Raw genomic sequence first — 16,996 nt, forward strand, 5'->3', positions numbered from 1 at the left:
TCATTTTTTCCCAAAAGGTCAAAAATGCCCCCGGGCCCACATGGTCAAAACCCGAGGTTCGAACCAAACCCGTTTACCCATTCCCCCACGAACTCAAATGTATAAATTATTTTGAAATCGGACCTCAAATTGAGGTCCAAATCCCCAATTTTAGAAAAAACCTAGGTTCTACCCAAAATTCCCAATTTTTCCCATTAAAATCTTTGTTTTGAAGTTGAAATTATGTTAAAAGATGTTAAGGAGTGAAGAAAATGAGTTAGAAATCACTTACCAATCGTTTTGAAGAAGAAGAATTGTTTGGAAAATCGCCTCTTATGTTTTGGGTTTTTAAAAAGTGAAAAAATAACTGAAATTCCCGTCTATATATACCCCTCTGAATCCCAGCGCGGACCGCGCAAAAAGGGACCGCGGCCGCGCTGGCCTGGCCTACCTGAAGACCTGCGGATCTTAGCCCTGCGCGGACCGCACAAAGCCGACCGCGGCCGCACAGCACCCATCGCGGACCGCGCAAAGGCGACCGCGGCCGCGCTGGCCCCTCCACGGCCGCTCGCGATTTGTCGCGGACCGCGCTAGAGGGTTCAGAGGCCTGCAATATTTCCTGAACCCGCAACAGCTGATATTTTAAGCTAAGGCATCTCGGAACCTACTCGAAACTCACCCGAGCCCTCGGGGCTCCAAATCAAACATACACACAACCTCAAAAACATCCTACGGACTTATCCATGCGATCAAATCGCCAAAATAACATCATACCTCAAATAAAGCCTCAAAGCTCATGATTTCTTCCAGATTTTTCATAAAACATCAAGTTTCCATTTCAAGTCCGAAACGCGTCAAACGACATCCGTTTTAAACCAAACTTTACAGAAAGTGCTTAAATCATATATAAGACTTGTACTGGGCGCTGGAACCAAAATACGGGCCCGATACCATAGTCTCCTAATCAAATTTTATTTCCAATTTCCTTAATTAATTCCAGAAAAACAATTTCACACAAAAATTTCTCGGGCTTGGGACCTCGGAATTTGATTCCGGGCATACGCCTAAGGCCCATATTTTCCTACGGACCCTCCAGGACCGTCAAATCACGGGTCCGGGTCCGTTTACCCAAAAGGTTGACCAAGGTCAAATTTATTCATTTTAACATCAAAATTTAGCATTTTTCATAGAATTTCACATTTAAGCTTTCCGGCTACGCGCCCGGACTGCGCTCGCAAATTGAGGCGACTCTAAACGAGGTTTTCAAGGCCTCGGAAGCACAGAATTCATTTAAAAAAAGGTGATGACCCTTTGGGTCGTCACATCAAGCAAGCCAAGTCACCCCTCTAACAAACCTTCCTGCGTGAATCAACCTCCGGACGACCCGAATCTATCCAAATGAACTTAATACAATCAGTAAAAGCCATAGGAACTGAATTTAAATGATAAATCTAGGATCTTAACCCAAAATCAAAAGGTCAACCCAAAAAATTAACCCCAGGCATGCAACTCGGAACTCGACCAAACTCACAAATTCTGAATACCTATTCCGATACGAGTCCAACCATAACAAAATCATCCAATTCTGACCTCAAATCGACCTTCAAATCCTCAATTTCCACGTTAGGAAAGTTTGTGCGAAAATTCCCAATTTCTCCAATTCAAATCACCAATTAAATGACTAAAAAAAAGATGGAATCATGAATAATGGACAAATCCGAATAAAAAACACTTACCCTTATCCAAACGGTGAAAATTCCCTCTACAATCGCTCAAAATCGAGCTCTATAACTTAAATCATGTTAAAATGAACCAAACCCTCAAAAAATGTACTATAGAGTCTGTCCTAGTATTACCCTTCGCGATCGCGGACAGCTTACGCGATCGGGATGACTTACAGCCTGAAGCCCCCAGCTGAACTCCTATTCCACGCGAACGCGACTACACACTCGCGATCGTGGTGGCCTCTGCCTCTCAAAGCTTCACGAACACGATGAACAAACACCCCTACCCACACAATGCCTTCCGTGATCGCGACAACTTCTTAGCGATCGTGAAGAAGGAAACTAGAACCTCTGCATCAACAATCCCAAACATGACGAAAATGGTGTGAAACCCATCCGAACACACCCAAAGCCCCCAGGACCCCATTCAATCACACCAACCAATCTCAAAACACAACACGAACCTACTCGAGAACTCAAATAACACAAAACAATATCAAAACCACGAATCGCACCCAATTCAATCTTAATAAACTATTGAACTTTCAACTTCTAAAACTCATGACGAACCATATCAAATCAACTCCGAATGATCTTAAATTTTGCATGTAAGTCCTAAATGAGACAATGGATATATTCAAACTCCCGGAACCAAATTTTGAACCCGATATCAATATAGTCAACTCTCGGTCAAACCTATCAATCCTCCAAACCTTCAACTTTTCAACTTTCACCAAAATGTATCAAATCAACCTCAAATTTTGCATGTAAGTCCCAAATGACACGATGGATATATTCTAACTCCCGGAACGAAATTTTGAACCCGATATCAATATAGTCAACTCTCGGTCAAACCTATCAACCGTCCAAACCTTCAACTTTTGCCAAGATGTATCAAATCAACCTACGGACCTCTAAATCAACATCCGGATATACGTCCAAGGCCAAAATTACCATAAGAAGCTACTGGAACCATTTAAATATCATTCTATAGTTGACTACACAAAATTCAAACTCCGGTCAACTATTTCAACTTACGCCTTCAACCTTGGCACTTGGTGTCCCAATTCACTACAAGACCTTCCCAAAACTAATCCCACCACTTCGAAAAGTCTCCTAATCATATATGAGCATAGAAGAAGTAATAAATAGGGGAAATAGGGTGAAATACTCAAAACGATCGGGCGGGTCGTTACATTGAGTTTGTTATTTGTTAGGCACCTTCAATCTATTCGAAAATTATTGCATTGGTCAGTCGATGAAAATATAGTACTTGTCAGCTCATACGGAAGTTTAGGTACTAAGGAGCTTAATTTCTCCTATGCCATAATAAATAGGTTAATTTCAATTATTGAAAGAACATGAGGAATGATGACGCATTGCAGAGAGATGATACTTAAGTGGAGTATTTTAAGATAATTTATGAGAAAATAATCATTGCAAAATAATATTCAACTATATATAAACTTGTGTTGTGAAACTTAAAATTGAATAAAAGTAGTAAACCTCATGTTCGTAGATCTGCCGCACAAACATTTAAGATATCATCCATTTCTCTTTTTATCGGTTTGTTATATTAGGGGTTGGGGTCCGGGGAGGGTAGTGTGTACGCAGACCTTACCCCTACCCAAAACAGTAGAGAGGCTCTTTCCGAAAGATCCGAAGGTTACCACCGTCGATCATAAAAGTGTTTGACGAGATATGTATTAGAAAAATCTTCCCTACGCCTTAGAAGATGGCGCTAATAACCATTGATATTCCTGCAGTAAGTATTTTAAGGTACTTATTATTTTATCACCTAAAATCATGCTGTAGCCTCGTCCGATGACCAACTCTTTTACCTTTTTTCCTGTTCCAATTTAGGGAAAGCAAGTAATGACTAAGTTGGATTTTGCTGCAAAAGTTCTTCTAAGTTGTACGAGGACTCAAAGGAACTGGTGAAAAATTTATCATTGTCGCTTTTGCAGGACTGCTTATTCCTTTAGTTGCGGATATTGTGCTCTTTTGCTTCTATTTTATCTGTGTTTTTTTCATCTAATTGTACTTTTATTTGTTAGGGTCCAGATTTTTTTTAAATTGTTGAACTGTCTTACAGGGCCTTATATATCATGAGGTTTGCATGGAAGGAAGAGAAATCTAAGATAGAGCAATTATTCTTTTGTTTTTAGGCATTTGGTTAATAATTGGATATTTCGATGTCAAATCCAACTTTAACCATTCTTTTCAACTTGGATAATTTCAAAAATGAGTAATATGCTTACAATCTGTAATAAGAATTATTTTGTTAATGACTTGGGTTTTGACACTTTTGTTAGTGTCATTGGATTCCACTTTAAGTAGCTTTTTAAGTGCTTAGTTTGACCTTACCAAAGACCTTACAAGTAAGCACGAGAATTTTGTCTTATCAGGCTCTTAAGTTTATGTATATCAAAATTTAATATTTGACACCCTTTTTTTAATATTCTTTCAAATTGTTGTTGTGAAATTAATAGTTATCAGGTAGAAATCCCACACAAATACTTCTGTCCTTCAGTAAGTGGACTATCTTGTAATGCATCTAACAATTTGTCAAATGCTCATCTCTTTACTTAAGAATACTGGAATGCTCAATTGTCTATGAGAGCTGAATCTTATATGAATTTGAACGGAGATGCGAGTGGTAGATCCTAAATATTTTGCCGAAAGAACCTACCACTTTGCTTCTGTTGCTATTGTTGCTCCGTGTTTAGCACTTGTTGTATAGCCAATTTGGAGAACTTTTGTAGCCCTCTTATTGTTATAGTAATTGTTAGGTGTTATCCTGATTTTCTTACCATATTTGGTTTTCATATCTCTTGAAGTAAGAAGTAAAGGACAACATATTTACCATAGTTGGGTTTTCTTTTTAGTAGAAGGAAATTATATTTCTCCTATATTTGGGTTGTCCTTTTTCTTGTAGGAAAATGTTGGACTTCTGTAAATTGAGGATCCTTCCTTCTCATTCACTAGCATCCACAATGTAGCCATATGGGGTTTGAGAGTCGTGTTTAGGGGAAGAACTTTACGGGACAGGTGTTAGTGTGTCACTTGTATTTGCCTATTCGTGAGGTTGTTCTCTCGATATTTTACTCTCTTTTATATAGTTAATCGCTCATCTTCGCCCATGGACGTATGTCAAATTGACCGAACCACGTTAAATGTTTGTGTCTCTTTTGGTATATTTTTCTCTTGTTGTCTGATTTATCACCGTTCAATGTTTGCTTTACTAGCTTCCGCATGACACCTGATTATTTCGGTCCTAATAAGTGGTATCAGAGCCTTGGTTATTTATCTGGATTGTTATGGATTGAAGGCGAATATGAGTAAGTTGATATTTTTAAATGGGAAAATTATAATGTTTGGAGAAGTAAGATGCAAGATTTGTTGTTTGTGAAAAAGATGCATCTACCTGTTTTTGCAGCTCATAAACCCGAGAGTATATCTGATGAAGATTGGGATTTCGAGCACCAACAAGTAGATATATACGATAATGGGTTGAAGATAATGTTCGCAACCATATTGTGAATGAGACACATGCGAGATCATTGTGGGAAAAGTTAGAGACTCTTTATGCTTCAAAAACTGGGAACAACAAGTTGTTCCTGCTAAAGCAGTTGATGACCTATAAATACAAGGAAGCCAGCCCTATCCTTGATCAAATAAATGATTTTCAGGGCGTCCTTCATTAGCTGTCTGGAATGGGAGTTAATTTTGATGATGAGATACAAAGACTTTGGCTTCTTAATACTCTGCTAGACTCTTGGGAACGCTTTGTTACTTTGACAAATTTAGCTCCTAGAGGTAAGGTGACCATGGAGTATTCCAATAGTGGTGTGTTGAACGAGGAAGTAAGGAGAAAATCTCAGGATTCGTCTTCACAAGCAGATATCTTAGTTACATAAGACCGGTGGAGAGATAGAACAAGAGGCTCGAGGAATAGAGGTAAAAGTAGAAATAGGCCAAGGTCCAAATACCATAATATTACATGCAACCACTGTGGCAAAAAAGAACACATCAAAAGATTTTTCCACACATTGACGCAAGACAATAGAGAAGGAAAGAAAGTTGAAAATAATGAGAACAATATTGCTGCTATTGCTCGAGATGACCTTCTTTTTGCTTATGATGAAAATGTCATCAATTTGGTATCCCATGAGACGAGCTGGATAGTAGATTCTAGAGCTACCTCACATGTCACACCAAGAAAAGACATTTTCTAATCTTATACTCCTATTGATTCTGGGGTGTTAAAGATGGGCAATGCCAATAAAGTTAAGGTGTTTGGTGATGACATAGTTTGTTTGAAAACTAATAATGGTTCAACGTTAGTTCTTCAAGATATCAATCATGCTCCAAACCTTCCTTTCAATTTGATCTCTGCAAGAAGATTAGACGATGAAGGTTATAATGCCCTCTTTAATGGCCTACGGAAGCTCACCAAAGGCTCGTAAGTAGTGGCTCGAGGAGTGAAATCTTTTTATTTATATGTGACACAGGGCTCTATTCTTAATAACTCCATAAATCTGGTGGAAAATGACACTTTATCAGAATTGTGGCACAGAAGATTGGGTCATATGAGCGAGAGGGGAATTACGTGTTTGGCTAAGAAAAGTTTACTTTCTAAAGCGAAACAAGCAAAGCTGAAAATGTGTTTTCATTGTTTAGTTGGCTAACAGAAAATGTTTCCCTTTCATAGCTATCCTCCTTCAAGAAATACCCATTTATTGGAGCTTGTACTCTCTGATTTGTGTGGTCCTTTTAAAGTAAAGTCAAAAGGTGGTGCATTTTACTTTGTAACCTTCATTGATGATCATTCTCGTAAGCTTTGGGTGTATCCTTTGAAATCTAAATATCAAGCACTTGACGTGTTTAAGGAATTTCAGGCATTAGCTGAGAGACAGGCGGTGAAGAAATTAAAATGTATTTGCACTAACAATGGTGGTGAATATTGTGGTCCCTTTGATAACTATTTCAATGAATAAGGAATTCGTCATCATAAAACTCCGTCCAAGACGCCTCAATTGAATGGTTTGGTAGAGAGAATGAATAGAACTCTAGTTGAGAGAGTTAGATGCTTGCTTTTAGAGGCTAAACTTCCAAATACATTTTGGCCAAAAACACTTAACACTGTTGCCTATGTTATCAATTTGTCTCAAGATGTTTCTTTAGATGGTGATGTCCCAGACAGAGTTTGGTTTGCTAAAGATGTTTCTTTTGATCACCTGAGAGTTTTTGGGTGTAAAGCTTGTGTACATGTTCCTAAAGATGAGAGATCGAAACTGGATGTCAACTAAGCAGTTCATCCTTATCGATTATGGTCAAGATGAGTTTGGGTATCGTTTTTACGATCCAGTTGACAATAAACTTATTAGAAGTCGTGATGGAATATTATTTTAAGACCAGACTATTGAAGATATTGATAAAGCTGAGAAGATAGATTCTCAGAGTAACGAGAGCTTAGTTGATAATGATCCAGTTTCTATTGCAAAGGATGGAACCCACGACAATAATGGAGATAGTGATCGAGATAAAAANATCATCATGGTGTAGATATTATGGATGCTCCAGTTGATGAAGTTGTGGTTGATCAACAACTAATTCCTGAGCAGGTAACTACTTCGAATGCTCCTGAAACCTCTCTTAGAAGATCTATAAGGAAGAAGCAAAAATTCATGCGCTATCCTCCTGATGAGTATGTACTTTTGACTAACATGGGAGAACCTGAGAGCTATGATGAAGCCATGCAAGATATTCACAAAGATAAGTGTATAGAAGTCATGTAAGATGAGATGAAGTCACTCCATGAGAATGACACATATAAGTTAGTGAAATTGCCGAAAGGTAAGTAAGCTTTATCATAACAAAAGAAAGTTGTATTTGACTAATCTTAGGATGAGTGTTGTTTTCTAATTTGTTTTGCTATTAATCAGCTTTTGAACTGTTCTGCCCTACAAAATTGAACTTTCGAGACCTCTTTATAGTGTGGAACATATGCCTTTGTACTGTTAGGATCAAAAAAAGTCAGGTGTCATGCGGAAGCTAGTAAAGCAAACCTTCAACGACGATTGATCAAACAACAAAAGAGAAATCTACCAAAAGAGACACAAATATTTAACGTGGTTCGGTCAACTAACCTACACCCACATCGGAGATGAGCAATCCACTATATAAAAAGAGAGTACAAAATATTGAGAGAACAACCTCACGAAGAGGAAACACAAGTGACGCACTTACATTTGTCCCGTAAAGTTCTCCCCCTAAACACGACTCTCAAGCTCCCTATGGCTACATTGTGGATGCTACTAAATGAGAAGGACGGATCTTCAATTTATAGAGCTCCAAACCTTTTTCCTACAAGAAAAGGGACTAGCCAAATATGGAAGAATTATATTTTCCTTCTAGAAAAAGAAAAACCCAATTATGGTAAATATGTTGTCTTTTCCTTCGTGAGATTGGAAAACCAATTATGGTAAAAAGAATTGGACAAACATCTAACAATTCTGTTATGTCGAGGAAGAGGCAAACCCGAATATACAGAAGATAAAGAACACTTAATTTTAACGTGGAAAACCCTTCAAATCGAAGGTAAAAAGCACGGGATCACAAAGATCAAAAATGCTCTACTATAATAATAAGAGGGTTACAAAAGTTCTCCAAATTGGCTACACAACAAGTTCCAAACACGGAGCAACAGTAGTAACAAGAGCAACAACTAATCAATTGAAGAAAGCGTATAACTCACAAAAATAAAGCTGCTGTTCGAGGCTCAAAATCAAATGCTACGAGCTTCCAAATAATGGCTCAACGTTAGTTCTTCAAGATATCAAGCATGCTCCAAACCTTCCTTTCAATTTGATCTCTGCAAGAAGATTAGACGATGAAGGTTATAATGCCCTCTTTAATGGCCTACGGAAGCTCACCAAAGGCTCGTAAGTAGTGGCTCGAGGAGTGAAATGTTTTTATTTATATGTGACACAGGGCTCTATTCTTAATGACTCCATAAATCTGGTGGAAAGTGACACTTTATTAGAATTCTGGCATAGAAGATTGGGTCATATGAGCGAGAGGGGGATTACGTGTTTGGCTAGGAAAAGTTTACTTTCTAGAGTGCAACAAGCAAAGCAGAAAATGTGTTTTCATTGTTTAGTTGGCTAACAGAAAATGTTTCCCTTTCATAGCTATCCTCCTTCAAGAAATCCCTATTTATTGGAGCTAGTACTCTCTGATTTGTGTGGTCCTTTTAAAGCAAAGTCAAAAGGTGGTGCACTTTACTTTGTGACCTTCATTGATGATCATTCTCGTAAGCTTTGGGTGTATCCTTTGAAATCTAAATATCAAGCACTTGACGTGTTTAAGGAATTTCAGGCATTAGTTGAGAGACAAGCGGTGAAGAAATTAAAATGTATTTGCACTAACAATGGTGGTTAATATTGTGGTCCCTTTGATAACTATTTCAATGAATAAGGAATTCGTCATCATAAAACTCCGCCCAAGACGCCTCAATTGAATGGTTTGGTAGAGAGAATGGATAGAACTCTAGTTGAGAGAGTTAGATGCTTGCTTTCAGAGGCTAAACTTCCAAATACATTTTGGCCAAAAACACTTAACACTGTTGCCTATGTTATCAATTTGTCTCAAGATGTTGCTTTAGATGGTGATGTCCCAGACAGAGTTTGGTTCGCTAAAGATGTTTCTTTTGATTACATGAGAGTTTTTGGGTGTAAAGCTTGTGTGCATGTTCCTAATGATGAGAGACCGAAACTGGATGTCAACTAAGCAGTGCATCTTTGTCGATTATGGTCAAGACGAGTTTGGGTATCGTTTGTACGATCCAGTTGACAATAAACTTATTAGAAGTCGTGATGGAATATTATTTTAAGACCAGACTATTGAAGATATTGATAAAGCTGAGAAGATAGATTCTCAGAGTAACGAGAGCTTAGTTGATAATGATCCAGTTTCTATTGCAAAGACACCTATTGCAAATGAAGGAACCCAAGACAATAATGAAGATAGTGATCAAGATAAAAATGATCATCATGGTGTAGATATTATGGATGCTCCAGTTGATGAAGTTGTGGTTGATCAACAACTAATTCTTGAGCAGGTAACTACTTCGAATGCTCCTGAAACCTCTCTTAGAAGATCTATAAGGAAGAAGCAAAAATTCATGCGCTATCCTCCTGATGAATATGTACTTTTGACTGACATGGGAGAACCTGAGAGCTATGATGAAGCCATGCAAGATACTCACAAAGATAAGTGGATAGAAGTCATGGAAGATGAGATGAAGTCACTCCATGAGAACGACACATATGAGTTAGTGAAATTGCCGAAAGATAAGTAAGCTTTATCATAACAAAAGAAAGTTGTATTTGACTAATCTTAGGATGAGTGTTGTTTTCTAATTTGTTTTGCTATTAAAATCAGCTTTTGAACTGTTCTGCCCTACAAAATTGAACTTTCGAGACCTCTTTATAGTGTGGAACATATGCCTTTGTACTGTTAGGATCGAAAAAAGTCAGGTGTCATGCGAAAGCTAGTAAAGCAAAACTTCAACGACGATTAATCAAACAACAAAAGAGAAATCTACTAAAAGAGACACAAACATTTAACGTGGTTCGGTCAACTAACCTACGCCCACAGCGGAGATGAGCAATCCACTATATAAAAAGAGAGTACAAAATATTGAGAGAACAACCTCACGAAGAGGAAACACAAGTGACACACTTACATTTGTCCCGTAAAGTTCTCCCCCTAAACACGACTCTCAAGCCCCCTATGGCTACATTATGGATGCTACTGAATGAGAAGGACGGATCTTCAATTTATAGAACTCCAAACCTTTTCCTACAAGAAAAGGGACTATCCAAATATGGAAGTTATATTTTCCTTCTAGAAAAAGAAAAACCCAATTATGGTAAATATGTTGTCTTTTCCTTCGTGAGATTGGAAAACCAATTATGGTAAAAAAATTTGGACGAACATCTAACAATTCTGTTATGTCGAGAAGAGGCAAACCCGAATATGCTGAAGATAAAGAACACCAAATTTTAACGTGGAAAACCCTTCAAATCGAAGGTAAAAAGCACAGGATCACAAAGATCCAAAAAGCTCTACTATAACAATAAGAGGGTTACAAAAGTTCTCCAAATTGGATACACAACAAGTGCCAAACACGGAGCAACAGTAGTAACAAGAGCAACAACTAATCAATTGAAGAAAGCGTATAACCCACAAAAATAAAGCTGTTGTTCGAGGCTCAAAATCAAATGCTACGAGCTTCCAAATAATGGCTCAACGTTAGTTCTTCAAGATATCAAGCATGCTCCAAACCTTCCTTTCAATTTGATCTCTGCAAGAAGATTAGACGATGAAGGTTATAATGCCCTCTTTAATGGCCTACGGAAGCTCACCAAAGGCTCGTAAGTAGTGTCTCGAGGAGTGAAATCTTTTCTTTTATATGTGACACATGGCTCTATTNTTGCAAATGATGGAACCCACGACAATAATGGAGATAGTGATCAAGATAAAAATGATCATCATGGTGTGATATTATGGATGCTCCAGTTGCTGAAGTTGTGGTTGATCAACAACTAATTCCTGAGCAGGTAACTACTTCGAATGCTCCTGAAACCTCTCTTAGAAGATCTATAAGGAAGAAGCAAAAATTCATGCGCTATCCTCCTGATGAGTATGAAAAACTTTTGACTGACATGGGAGAACCTGAGAGCTATGATGAAGCCATGCAAGATATTCACAAAGATAAGTGTATAGAAGTCATGTAAGATGAGATTAAGTCACTCCATGAGAACGACACATATGAGTTAGTGAAATTGCCGAAAGGTAAGTAAGCTTTATCATAACAAAAGAAAGTTGTATTTGACTAATCTTAGGATGAGTGTTGTTTTCTAATTTGTTTTGCTATTAAAATCAGCTTTTGAACTGTTCTGCCCTACAAAATTGAACTTTCGAGACCTATTTATAGTGTGGAACATATGCCTTTGTACTGTTAGGATCGAAAAAAGTCAGGTGTCATGCGGAAGCTAGTAAAGCAAACCTTCAACGACGATTAATCAAACAACAAAAGAGAAATCTACCAAAAGAGACACAAACATTTAATGTGGTTCGGTCAACTAACCTACGCCCACATCGGAGATGAGCAATCCACTATATAAAAAGAGAGTACAAAATATTGAGAGAACAACCTCACGAATAGGAAACACAAGTGACACCTTACATTTGTCCCGTAAAGTTCTCCCCCTAAACACGACTCTCAATCCCCCTATGACTACATTTTGGATGCTACTGAATGAGAAGGACGGATCTTTAATTAATAGAACTCCAATTCTTTTCCTACAAGAAAAGGGACTAGCCAAATATGGAAGAATTATATTTTCCTTATAGAAAAAGAAAAACCCAATTATGGTAAATATGTTGTCTTTTCCTTCGTGAGATTGGAAAACCAATTATGGTAAAAAAATTTGGACAATAAAAAAATTTGGACAAACATCTAACAATTTTGTTATGTCGAGGAAGAGGCAAACCCGAATATACAGAAGATAAAGAACACCAAATTTTAACGTGGAAAACCCTTCAAATCGAAGGTAAAAACCACGGGATCACAAAGATCCAAAAAGCTCTACTCTAACAATAAGAGGGTTACAAAAGTTCTCCAAATTGGCTACACAACAAGTGCCAAACACGGAGCAACATTAGTAACAAGAGCAACAACTAATCAATTGAAGAAAAGACGGTAGTAACTCGCAAAAATAAAGCGTGTTAGGTTCGAGGCTCTACGGAAAAATCGAAATGCTACGAGCTTCCAAATCCGATCCTCACCGTTCAAATACAAGAGCAAGATGTTGGGAACACTAAGTCAAAATTGCAGCCCGATCCAATGGTTAACCAATCGGAAAACCTGATTTGAAGTTGGCTGGTCGGAATAAAATCTGCAGCAAAATAAATACTTTTCTTCTCTCTTCTCTCTTGATGAAAGCTCTCTCGAAACCATTCTTATGTGCTTCAGTCTTTCATAGACTTCTACCAATGAGCATAGAATAATTCTCCAAGGTTGTCCTATTTATAGATCATGAGTGGTGCTTTCTCTTAAAGCCAAAGCCCACTGAAAATAGGAATAACCATCGAATCAAATTCAGAATAGGAATGAAAATCAAAAGCGAATAGGATTAGGCCATTGGGTCTTTGGCTGGACAACATGGGCATGTGCCCAACAAACTTCCCCTCCAGCCAAGGAGCCAAATATGTCTTCAAGTAGAGGAACTATTGACAGGCTTCATGTCTGCCAATTTTCTCCAAAACGCATGCTTATCTGCAAGCTTAATGACGAAGTCCTCAAGGTGCTCCATATAAATATCCTTATCTAAATCACCATGAAGAAAAGCAGTCTTGACATCCATCTGCTCAACCTCTAAATCTAGACTTGCAGCTAAGCCTAGAACCACACGAATAGAAGACATCTTCGCAATAGGGGATAAAACTTCATCAAATAAAGAGGCAAACCCGAAAATAAAGAAGATAAAGAACACCAAATTTTAACGTGGAAAACCCTTCAAATCGAAGGTCAAAACCACGGGATCACAAAGATCCAAAAAGCGCTACTATAACAATAAGAGGGTTATAAAAGTTCTCCAAATTAGATACACAACAAGTGCTAAACACGGAGCAACAATAGCAACAAGAGCAACAACAAATCAATTGAAGAAAGAGGAGAATCCACACAAATAAAGTTGCCGTTCGAGGCTCGAAATCATATGCTACGAGACTCCAAACCCGATCTCGACCGTTCAAATCCAAGACCAAGATGTTACGAACACTCAGTAAAAATTTCAGCCTGATTCAACAGTTAATGAATCGGAAAACGTGATTTGAAGTTGGCTGGTCGGAATAAAAATCTGCAGCAAAACAAATACTTTTCTTCTCTCTTCTCTCTTGATGAATGCTCTCTCAAAAACCACTCTTATGTGCTTAAGTCTTTCAAAGACTTGTATTAATGAGCATAGAATAATTCTCCAAGGTTTTCCTATTTATAGATCATGAGTGGTGCTTTCTCTTAAAGCCAAAACCAACTCTAAATAGGAACAAAAACCGAATTCAATTCCAAATAGGAATGGAAACCAAAAGTGAATAGGATTAGGCCATTAGGACTTTGGCTGGACAACATGGGCATGTGCCCAACAAACTCCCCCTCCAGCCAAGGGGCCAAATGCTTCATGCCTATCAATTTTCTGCAAAACGCATGCTTACTGCAAGCTTAACTACGAAGTTCTCAGGATGCTCCATATAAATCTCCACATTTAAATCACCATGAAGAAAAGCAGTATTGACATCCATCCGCTCAACCTCTAAATCTAGACTTGCAGCTAAGCCTAGAACCACACGAGGTTCAAGACAGGTTCATCTTGGCAAGTTCAGCTCTAGCCGCAACATATTTGACGATAATCGTGATTTTTGTTTGAGAAATTTGACCAGTGTGCTACGCACGTTGAGACAAACTTTGTGGTGGAGATTTGGAGATGCGACCTGTCAACAGCTATGCGAAGAAGGTGGATCAAGTTTATTTCATCAGAAAATTCAAGCCAAGGGGGAGAATTGTTAGGTGTTGTCCTGATTTTCTAACCATATTTGGTTTTCCTATCTTTTGAAGGAAAAGACAACATATTTACCATAATTGGGTTTTCCTTCTTGTAGTAGGAAATTATAAATCTCCCATATTTGGTTAGTCGCTTTTCTTGTAGGAAAAGGTTTGGACTTCTATAAATTGAGGATCCTTCCTTCTCATTCAGTAGCATCCACAATGTAGCCATATGGGGTTTGAAAGTCGTGTTTAGGGGGAGAACTTTATGGGACAAGTGTAAGTGTGTCACTTGTATTTGCCTCTTCATGAGGTTGTTCTCTCAATATTTTGTACTCCCTTTTATTTAGTGGATTGCTCATCTCCGCCGTGGATGTAGGCCAGTTGACCGAACCACATTATATGTTTGTGTCTCTTTTGGTATATTTCTTTTTTGTTGTCTGATTTATCGCCATTGAAGATTTGCTTTACTAGCTTCCGCTGACACCTGACTTTTTTCGGTCTTAGTGTACAGCACAGGCACACACCATCTAGTTGATACAATAAAAGAAAAAGACGAACAAAGAACTTCTTTTCCAAAAATATGATAGAGGTGAATAGAGTAAAAGCTAGCCCCCTAATTACAGAAAAAGTGCAATCACCTCTATCTATCAACTATACATTTAACTAACTTTAAAATTAGCCTTATTATATCTGATTCTTAGAGAAGATATTTGCCATTTATGCAATTGAAAAAGGACTTTATGCCCCTCTAGGAATCATAAAAAAGAAGAGAATACAGAGCTATTGTCCTGACTTGTAGTTAGCAATTTGGTTTGCTTCTCTTAAGCAGTGGGAGAATTGCACATTAGCTTGGCATATTGTCTGAATAGCGTCTTCAATAATTTTCCTGAGCTTCAAGTGTTAGTGCATCTGTCTTCATGGATTATACATATTAGTATCGAGTCAATTTCTAGAATAAATTGTGAATAACCTGGAGTAGTGCATCATATTGCCACCATTCAGTGACAGTACTCGTGATGTTGCCTCATTGATAGTTCAAACTCGAAGGAGCACCAAAGCTTTTTCACAAATGAGTAGCAACACCACAATATACAAATAAATGTTGAGTAATTTCTTATTTTGGATTCTAGCAGCGACAACATTTAGATACCACATTATTTCTTAATCTATACATAACATCATCTAGAGGTAGTTTCCTCAATAGAAACCTCTAAAGAAAAAGAAAAAAGAAACTTCGAAATGTATGGAGTTGTGCCATGTTTAATCTGCCAAGAAGACTTATTAAAAAAGTTTATATCAAATGATTTGTCCAAAATTAAGAAATCCTCCTGAGATTGGTCTCTAATGTTTTATCCCCAAATTAAGAAATCATAATGATATGTTGTACCAATTAAAAATACTGTAGATTATTCTGTAGGTTGTTTCTATCTCACTTATGGTTAATCAAAAAATCATTGATATAAATTTTGGCAGCCTAGAGATGTTTGAGCTTAAAGAAGCTGGAGCTCCTTTTCATGTCCATTTATCCTGCCAGAAGCTATAATTTCCTCCCAGGAATTTTTGTGTCTGTTTAGCTCGAAAATACGAGTAACAATTAAATTTGTTTATGGTTTTAAAGATACGTGATTTAATTCAATACTAATTAATAACCAATAAATCTGAAGTATAAATGAAAGAAGTAAGTTGAATCAAACCAGTTTTAAGCAAGTCTCGACCTCGAGCTGTGATGGCCTCGAGGTTGGTCAACAAGAACAAGAACATTGAAATAAAGACAAAGAAGCTAAGAGACAATTCTGATGAAATATGAGCAATAAAGTAAGAAAGTATATTTTTTGCTAATGATTGATGGTCATTACAAATGATTGGGGTCCCTTTTATATAATAGGGAACCCTAAATAAGATACATTTCTATCTATAGTAAAGAATCTTCTTGGAACAGCTGTCAAACCCCCTAGTATGGATTCGTATTAACTCGTACGAATCTATTCCGGAATTTACGCCATGATCTTGGGGACGTGGCAGGAATCTTTCTTTTCTGTAACAAACCCGTAACCGCATCATCCTGGGGTTGGTCATACTCGGCTTCGGTTCTTTGCCGCGTACTCCGATCTTCGAGCCTTATACTCTATCATCGGGCTCGGGCTTAGTTCATTGGTCTCGAAATCGACCCATCCTGAACTCGGGCTCGAAGCGATTCTTCGAGCTCGTATACCTGATTTCGACCGTATACAGATAGTCCCCGCGTTTCTTAGAGTAAGACGATAAGAAACGAATTGATCCTCGATCCTCCGATGCCTCTATCATGACGTCAATCTCGTGATGTCAGCGACTGAAGTGATTGAAAGGTCGCGTCTGCATAGTTCCCAAGGCCATTAATTGAAGGCGGCTGATGGTCGGCCATCGGCTTCCCCAAACCGTTAAAATGATCACTATAAATAGGTTAATCTCACAACTTTTACACTCTTTACTTCTCAAATCTTTCTCAAAACCTCACTAGCTTCTCCGTCTTTCTTGAATTCATCCTTTCTTCAACTTGTTCTTGCTATAACACCAACTTCTTCTCTTCTATTGAATTCCTTAACAGTAATGGCCAAAACATCTAAAATCGTTCCTCAGAAAGAGAAAGGCTCCTCATCAACACAGCCGGCCAGAGTGATGTAAAAGAAGAATCTATGTT

The sequence above is a fragment of the Nicotiana attenuata genome, chromosome 3, assembly GCF_001879085.1.
Source record: "Nicotiana attenuata strain UT chromosome 3, NIATTr2, whole genome shotgun sequence".
Classification (NCBI taxonomy): domain Eukaryota; kingdom Viridiplantae; phylum Streptophyta; class Magnoliopsida; order Solanales; family Solanaceae; genus Nicotiana; species Nicotiana attenuata.